This window comes from Onychomys torridus, chromosome 23 (genome assembly GCF_903995425.1).
Source record: "Onychomys torridus chromosome 23, mOncTor1.1, whole genome shotgun sequence".
In the NCBI taxonomy this organism is placed as follows: Eukaryota; Metazoa; Chordata; class Mammalia; order Rodentia; family Cricetidae; genus Onychomys; species Onychomys torridus.
In genome coordinates this window covers 13,531,418-13,540,393 of record NC_050465.1, presented here as the reverse complement: position 1 = coordinate 13,540,393, position 8,976 = coordinate 13,531,418, and the positions used below count along the sequence as shown (strand labels likewise).

The following is an 8,976-nucleotide window of genomic DNA, read 5'->3' as shown; positions in this document are numbered from 1 at the left end:
ACAAGTTTCCCTGGCAACAGCTTCATTACACAACTCTTGGGCTACTTCTGTCATGGGGAAGAAAACGGTGAAATACATAATGAGATTTTTAACAACCTTTAAAAATGCTTGTCATGAGGACATTTCATTTGATAGTGGTGTCCAACCTCTGACACTAAAATATGACATTGTCATATGCAAATGTGTTGGGCCACACCCTTAGTAGTCTAAGACTAGCAGCCTCATACACTGTCCCCACACACTATACACCACGATGAAAAATTTGGCCATATCTAAAACTCAACTCTTCCTTAGTAATTACAAATCACTAAGAGATGGAGAAATCATTGTAAGTCATTATATAACAAAGACAGAAGGAGAGATAAGATAGGGAGGCAGGGAGGGAGGGAGGGGAGGAGGGAGGGCAGGAGGGGAGGAGGGGGGAGAGGAGGGGGGAGGAGGGGGGGGGAGGGAGAGAAGGAGATGGTCAGTGGCTCCTGAGAGTGGGAGAACCAGGTTTTTTTGGTTTTTGTTTTTCTTTTTCTTTTTCAGGGATGGGAAATGGTCATTCCTACACATACAAGCAAGGACAACACTAATCGGGCTCAGTAAGTACACGTACTCACAAGAGTAAAATAAAAATAAATACAGAAGAGGCCATGAATCTGAGGATGGATGGATAGATAGGAGTTGGAAGTGGGAGGAGAGTCGGAAAGGATGTAAATACAGTGGACTCATGTACGAAATCCTCACAATTATAAGATGATTTAAAAAATAAAATTAAAAACCATGGAAATGGAATTGAGAGTGAAATATCATCCCTCTGGCTGGTTCTGTTCGGAAAATGGCTACTGTTTTTTGTTTGTTTGTTTTGTTTCTTGTTGTTTTTTGGTTAATTGTGTGTGTGTGTGTGTGTGTGTGTGTGTGTGTGTGTTTCTTTAGTTCCTTCCTTAGTATTCTAAGTCTTGCCTCACACACACACTGAAAAATCACTGCAAATGAAAGAAATTCCAACTGCAGGATAGCAGGGTCAATAAGGACTCCAAATCCCACAATGTACTTAACCTTCTATGCCTTTCAGCTACCAGAGGTGACATTCAGGAAGGAGGTGAGTATTTCTTTTACCATTCTATCTAAAAGTGTTCATTGTTCAAAAGGGTACTGAAATTTCTTTCAAAGTTCACCCAAATTCAGTGAGGAAATACCTTAATTTGTCGAGGAAAAAAAAGCTTTAAGATATGGTTGTTTTTCCCAAGAGTACTGAACTGTGTCTAAAAATAACATGGACCATCTGAGTGAGCCGACATTCTGGATTGCTCTGGTATCTATGTCAGCTTTAAAATCTGTCTGGAAATACAGCATTTTTTTCTCTCAGTGAATTGTTGCCTTGTAATGCCATGTATAAAATGTATTTAATTGCTGACTCACTTCTAAAGGTCATAAATAGCAGCTTGTTGGAAATGTCTGTTAAGTGTACCTGGTAACAATCAATACACCTTAGCTTTTTATAAATGATCATTTTTAGCCCTGGACTCCAAAGAGTAAGAATTTGAGAACTCAGAAAAGACAACCAAGTCTTCAACCCATCATTCCCTCGGTGCTCTGAGAAAGAGAAATAACACAATGACTGTGTAGACTGACATTCAAATGCACCAACATGCAACTAAGAGGATGTGAGCATCGGAAGATGGGAGCTGAGACTTCTTCAGTTCCTGCCATGTACCCTCCTGGTTTGAGTCCTCATATCAACCTTCTTGGGGGATGATAAAACATGGTTCTTAAAAGATGGTTCTGAGGCTCATACTTGAAGTAATTTGACCCATTTCATTGTGTGTGTGTGTGTGTGTGTGGTGTATGAAATATTACCTGTTATCAACAATTTATTCAAAAGTTTTCAAATAGCACATGCACCAAACAGCTCTGGTAACCGAAAGCACATATCTCTTGGCTTCTCTGGCACACAGACCCTCTGCTTCCATCTCTCAGCCAGGCTCAGTTTAGCATTCGGATCCTGTCATTTCAAGCACTAGTCAGTAACCATCTTTGGGAAGGAGTGAGGAGTGTAGGTGGCTGTTTTCAGTGGAAAACCTCAAAAAGATGAGATATGCGATTTCACTGAGTGGCCCCTCTTGCCACCTTCCTGGATCCTGCATTTCAGTAGCACGAAGCAGGAGATGAGGCACGGCTGAAACACTGTCACTGAGTTACAGGGAGAAGACACTTTGCAGGGCTGGGGGTAGGCTAGAAGATAGAACTTACTCTCCAAGGAAGTATGAGATTTACAGACATGCCCAGGAAAGCAAAAAGAGAAAGGGTAAGAACCTGTATTAAGCAGGTGCTGGGTGCTGAGTACATTATATTTAGTCCCCAAAATATTTTAGATAGGTGTTGGTACTCCTAGTCATTATAGCAACAATGTGTCCTGACTCTTTTTTTTAAATGTACTAATTAATCATCACACAAAGTGACTCTTAGGCACCTTGTCAACATTGTGAGAAATGTTCTTTTATGACCGCTGTACAGATTAAACAATGGAAGATTTTAAGAGACATTCAGCAAATGCATCCCAGACTCTGTTCTGTAGGATTCTAAGGACCCGACACCACATCTATTCTTCACTCTCTCTAGGACGTCAGAAGACTCATGTCATCACACTGGCTGCATCACACATGTCTCAGCGCCTCGGTATCTTACTTTCCCGGCATCCCCTCTCCCAGTAGCACTGGCCCAGCCCCAGCCCCCACCGTACAGTGGACTTGAGAAGTGCCTCCCAAATCTTGAATTCACAAACTTCTGCCCTGTGTGTTTCCTTTCAGGAACACAGCATACACATAAACCCTGGCTTCCCTGTGAGTGACAGTAACACCAGGCCAAGAGAATTTAATTGGCATTATTTTTCCTCATCTACCAACACAAACATTTTGCAGAATGTGAACGACACAGCACTTGATTATTTTAAAAAGCAATTAACTACAGAGCATCAGGAAAGAATCCTAATGCCTTGAACATGTTTTGAGTTTTCTTTCTGAACACATATTTTTAAATGTATCTTGATAATTTCACACACGTATACAATGTATTTTAATCATATCCACACCCCATTGCTCTCTCTTCTCAGACCTCCCCACCAGGTTCCCCTCTCAGCTCCATTTCCTCCCCCTTGCCCCCGACTGAATTCAATCAGAGCTGTCCATACGCATGGGTGCAGGACTACCAGCTGGAAAATGGTCAACCTACCCGGCAGACATTAACTACCATGACTCCTCAACTGGAGGCAGGAACTCTTATGTCCCTCCCCATCATTCAGAGTGGAATGTTGACTGGTTTGGTCTGGTCCAGCAAACACAGCCACTGTGAGTTCATGAGTGCGGTGGTTCCGCCATATCTAAAAGACAGTTTCCCAGTAATATTTTACAGCCTTTGGCTCTTACAATTTTCCCTCCCCTTCTCCCACAATGAATGTTTTCCCTGTGCTTTCCATTTGTTTCTTATGTAAGAAAAATATTATAGATACCATTTCCAAAGAGAGAGGGGAAAAAAAAAAGCTCCAAAACCAAGTACAGAAACTGTTGTAAGCTGGGTAGACACTCTGCCACTACTGAGTCAGTAAGTCTACACTGCTCAGCTGGGCGTCATGCTAAATACTTCGCCTGGGGCATCTCATCAAATGTAGTTGCTGAGATATAGGTTAGGTTAAGGAACACAGCTCATGTGGCAGTTAATGTGTTCATGTTCATAATGGTACAACCAGCATACAAGGCACATGCCCCAAGCCTCTTGAAACTGGCATAGCCGGATTGGACAAAGCGCACAGTGATTTGCATAATTTGAAAATTTCTAATTTTTTTTAGCTTCTTTTCCTGCTCTAAAAGTGATACATACAATAGCCATAGGAATGTACGTAATGTCTAGAGAAATTTTTAAATGTTTATTTATTGAGAGGGGCACACATATGTCATAGCATGCTTGTGGAGGTCAGAGGGCAGCCTAGGAGAGGATAGTTCTCCCTTCCACCATGTGGGTTCTGGAGATCAAACTCAGTAATCAAGTTTTGCAACAAGTGCCTTTCTGTTGAAATGCCTTACCAATCTTTATGTTGGTTTTCACACGTCTGTAATATTCTACTCAATGAAGTCAGTTGTCCAGAAGTACACCCAACGGGTACTGAAAATCATAGACTTCCAGGCGATAAGGAGGCTTGGAAACCAATAATCGTGTCAACTAAATAGGCATGCTAAAAATCCAAGATAATTGTTCACATAAGGCACAGGTGACTATTGGTGAAATTATTAAGGCCACTCCACATAGTTAAAGGGAGGTTTATTTTGTGGGGTAACTTACAAATGAAGGGGTAGGTTGCAGGGTCTGGCAAAGGTATGGCACAGTCCGGCGGTGTTCTCTGGAGAACTCTGCTTGGTCTACCTCCAGCGTCCAGGGTCCCAGAACCAAGAGAGACCTCTCCTCTCGATCCTTGGTCTTCAGCTTCCTCCCTCATCCCAGCTTGTGGGCGTGACCACTACCGAAGCCTCAATGGGGGTTGGAACTTCCATACCAAGGCTGGGATGGCTACCCACTACAGGTGACACATTTGCTTGAAATTTGTCCGTTGAGTGACTATATGAATTATAACCTCTTGAAATTCACTTATTTATTTATTCAACAAATATTGATTGTGTGTCCACCATTATTCTCAGTAACAATGATACAGCAAAGCCGACGCAAACCCCTGTCCATTACGAAGTTTGCATTCTGATAGAAACAGAGAACAAATAAAAGTAAGATAGTGACTATGGCAGCAACAGAACTGAGGGGAAAATAAAGCAAAGACACAACAGGGAAGCTAGAAGTGCTTTGCAACGTCAGGTGAGTGAGTATGGGAGACACAGCAAATCAGTGCTTTCAAAGTATCGCTCTTGTAAAAGCTTACACATTGCTAATCAGCATTCAAGATTTTTACTTCTGTGTGTACAAGAAAGTCAGCCAAATAATATTGTGGGACATTTCTTCCTTTTATGTCTGAGATGTGATTTTTTTAAATAGACTTTTTCTAGAATAACTTGTAGAGAATCATAAAGCATGATAGAAAAAGACAGGATATGCCTGGCCATTCTCTGAAGACAGGCTAGACCACTGATGCTTTCCCTATCTGTGTCACTGTGGGATACGGGCTCCCATCTCAGACCTGCATGCATCCTCCAGTGAAATCTAAGCATATAACTAGAATCCCATCTGGAGCCTTCTTGAAAATCATCCTGCTCACAGATTCCTGTTGTCCTTGCGTGACCCTGATACAGCTGGGAAAACACTTGAGGTGGAGACAGTGCAACATGGTCTGTCCCCCTCACACGACTGTCCTTAGTGCCTGCAAAATAAATCACTGTGCAGACTGCTAATGGCCACCAAGCAGATGAGTTTGTCTTGATTGGTTTTCTTCTCTGTCTCTGTCTCTGTCTCTCTGTCTCTGTCTCTCTGTCTCTGTCTCTCTGTCTCTCTCTCCCTCTTTCCCCCTCTCCCTCCCTCTGTCTCTCTCTGTCTCTCTCTCAACCCTGCTTCTCTCTCTCTCTCTCTCTCTCTCTCTCTCTCTCAAATGGCAACAGTAGATGATGAAATCATTTGGTACTAAGATGAAATAACTTCACAATGTCAAGACCTTGAAAGGGGCTTGCAAGGAATTGGGATTAGAATCCAAATTGTCACTCAAGGCACAAACATCTGTAGCTATTCTTCTATGATGAAAGAAAACCCCAGTTATCCGCTTCTGCATTGTTGCCTTGACAGTATTGGGAAATGTAGAATTTCACATGAGACTCAAGACAGATTTAACTCCTCTTTTCACCAATTTTTAATTCTCATTTTACTTGTTCACAAACTGTCATCAAGCTTTTGGTCAATGAGCTATTATCTTCATTTATTCTTAGCTCTCTATACCCTATAAGCATTTAAAAATAAACATTTTTTTTCGGGGGCTGGAGAGATGGCTCAGAAGTTAAAGGCACTGGGTGGTCTTCCAGAGGTCCTGAGTTCAATTCCCAGCATCCACATGGTGGCTCACAACCATCTGTAATGAGATCTGGTACCCTCTTCTGGTGTGTACGCATACATGCAGGCAGAACACTGTATATGTAATAAATAAATAAATAAAATCTTTTAAAAAATAAAATAAATAAATAAACTTTTCTTATACAGTTGCTAAGCACTAACGTTCCATTTTTATCACTTATTTCAATTATTTATCTGAAACATGATGAAAAAAGTCTTCACACACAATTATGGCTACTTCCTAGTGACTAAAAATGTGTAATTTAGACATTTAAAAAATACACCCTAAACGCATTTATTTGACGTCGAAGCTTTCCCAATCTGTTACAACGTAGTGTTAAAGAAATCTATCTCCACTGTGTGTTATAGTACCAGAGTTACTACTGAGGCCATCTATAAAGTTCCTAACTGTAATCAGCACAAATGCATTAGCAATGGGACCACTCAGGCAGTCAGCACTCAACTCCTCAGCTCTGATCAAGATGCTCCACTGCAGCTTAATAGGTAAATGTCACAGTTCTATGCCACACACATCAAGGACTCTCTTGGCACCAAGGTGCCTACTTCAGGATGAGCAATATTTCATCTCCATCAGGATTAACCATCCTCTAAATACAATTTAGTAAGACTTGCATTTTCCTCAGTGTTTCGCCTTTGTGTATAATTTATTATCACCTCACATGAAAAGCTAAAAGCTCAGTGTGCACATTCATGACTGTATTCCGGTAAAGGAAGCCCTTATCCCTTGCAGTTTTAAATACTGGTAGCCACTGCAACTATAATTGGGTGCCTTCTCAGAGAATCTACCAGAGTTCACATTGAAAAGGAGATTAGAGGCCAAATGTCAGTGTTTACTATTATAAGGGATCCCCAAACTCTCTTTCCATTTTTCAGCAACAATGGGAGTCTATAGACAAGTGATCCTGGCACATGTAGAACTCAGTACTCATTGGTATTTCAAAGTCACACTGCAAATGCACCTAAGAGTATGTATATATTTTGTCTTAACTTTCATTTTTCCTTTCTTTCTTGGAGTGGATCTGAAGCATCACAGATAACCACCGTGTGTATACAAATGGAAAAGAAAATGAAGAAGCAAACTATGACTGTCCAATAGTATCTAATACCAGAATCTGAGTGTCTGCTGGCAAGGATGTCATGTCAGCCTCTCCTTGAAAGAGAATACTTCAAACTTTCCTGGGAAGGTGCTAGTTCCATGAAGATGATACAAGCATGAAGTCTTCATGCTCAAAAAAATAAGTCTTACAGATGAGGAAAAGGAAGAGTTAATTCACTGGGTCTGCCTCTTTTCACCACCTAAATATGCTGGCTCTGTGATGATCTTACAAATGGACTTGTAGTCCTTATTCATTGTAGGTGCCAACCTCAGAAGTCCCATTTTCTCAAAAGCAGTGCATGCTATCAGGTATCCCCAGCAGCAGAGGACAGACCCCGTCAAGTCAGGTGCCAATGGTGTTAACTCTAGGTTACAGATCCCTCCTTAGTCACACACACTTAACAACAGATACATCACAAGATCACTTGTCCTTCAGTTTAATGGGTCTTTGTTTTCAGAGAACAATGGGAATTATAGGAGTAGAGGTCTTGCCTCATCCATCTATAAATAGCTGTTGTTAAATGTGGTTCTCTATTGTTGTTCAAGTCTAAAAATGAAGTTGATACTTGGAAGAAAACATTCAACTATTGGATAGTTTATGATGCCTAACTGATGTCATCGTATCTAGGTGATTAAGGACCTACTTGGTTTTCCAATCAAACAAATCCCCAACTCTCAAAGGGAATTTTAATCAGGCTTGCCCGCTGTGCTAAGATTGTCCCTGGGAACAGGACATTACTGACCTTTCCTGCACAGCAAATTTAAATTTGAATCATTGGGCTGGTTAGGATTTCTGCCATTTCCCCATGGAACGAGATCAGAGATGAACTTTCAGCTTCGGCCATACATTACCAACACAAACGCATAAGCTGTGAAAAGCCAGAAGCAGAATTCTGTCTTTTCCAGGACGCAAAGGTCATTGCTGTTTGTGCTCATTCATTCCGGCTGACCGCGGGTTCCTATACTGACTGTCCCATTTAGAGAACTCAAATTGGAAAAGAGCTGTCCTTATGAGTTTGCAGCATGGTCACAGCATCAAGATTATCTACTAAATTTAACTTTGCTCTCATTTGTATGTCAAAGAAAAAGCAGTTTCCCTTGTGACAAAAGAGGCCTAAAACGATTCATTTTTTTTCCTAACGTGGAAAATAAGGTTATATTTATCAGAATAGTTCTGTTTTCCCTTGTATCACTGAGGAAGTGTGTGTGTGGTGGGGGGATAAAATCCATAGGTAAACATTTTTACAGAGATGTGTTGCTGTCAAAATAAGCACTTTTAAGGCACAAACTCATGAAGCTGCTAGGTCATCAGTTATTCATTAAGCAGAATGAGGAATCACACAGAAAGCAGATCTCTAATCAGTGGCCAAAGCAATTTAGGAAAAACAGCCATGCAAGCCATGTGATCTTTAAGATAGGATTCCACGCTGTCTTCCTATGTCCAAAACTATAATCATGAAATAACACACAGGATGCTACATCATAGCAAGCTAAACAACTGAAGAGCCAGAGGAGGCAAGTGGGAAGGACTTACTACAAAATACAAAGGACTTGAATAGCTTGGGGCTTTTGATACCTGCTATCAAAGGTACTGTCTGTAACCAACCTGGCCTCTAAGTTAATTTTCAGTCTAATTTAGTCAGATACCTAGTGATATTTAATTCCAAAATAAGTATCTACTTAATTATCTCTACATCAGGAAACATTTCATTTTTTTTTACGGGGAGGGGGGACAAAAGGGGGGGTAAGTGTTTTGGAGGACAACTTGTAGGAGCTGGTTCTCTCCTCCCACCATATGAGTCTGGGGGAACAAGGTCATCAGGTCCCCAGGACTGGCAAGA

General features: G+C 41.1%; 1 long non-coding RNA gene across 1 annotated transcript; it reads left to right on the top strand.

Moving 5' to 3' along the window:
- The first annotated feature begins 242 nt into the window (after nt 1-242).
- LOC118572937 lies at nt 243-1,713 on the top strand. The gene is made up of 4 exons (XR_004943567.1): nt 243-328; nt 532-587; nt 1,061-1,087; nt 1,505-1,713. It is a non-coding gene; the product is annotated as an uncharacterized LOC118572937 (long non-coding RNA).
- The last annotated feature ends 7,263 nt before the right edge of the window (nt 1,714-8,976 follow it).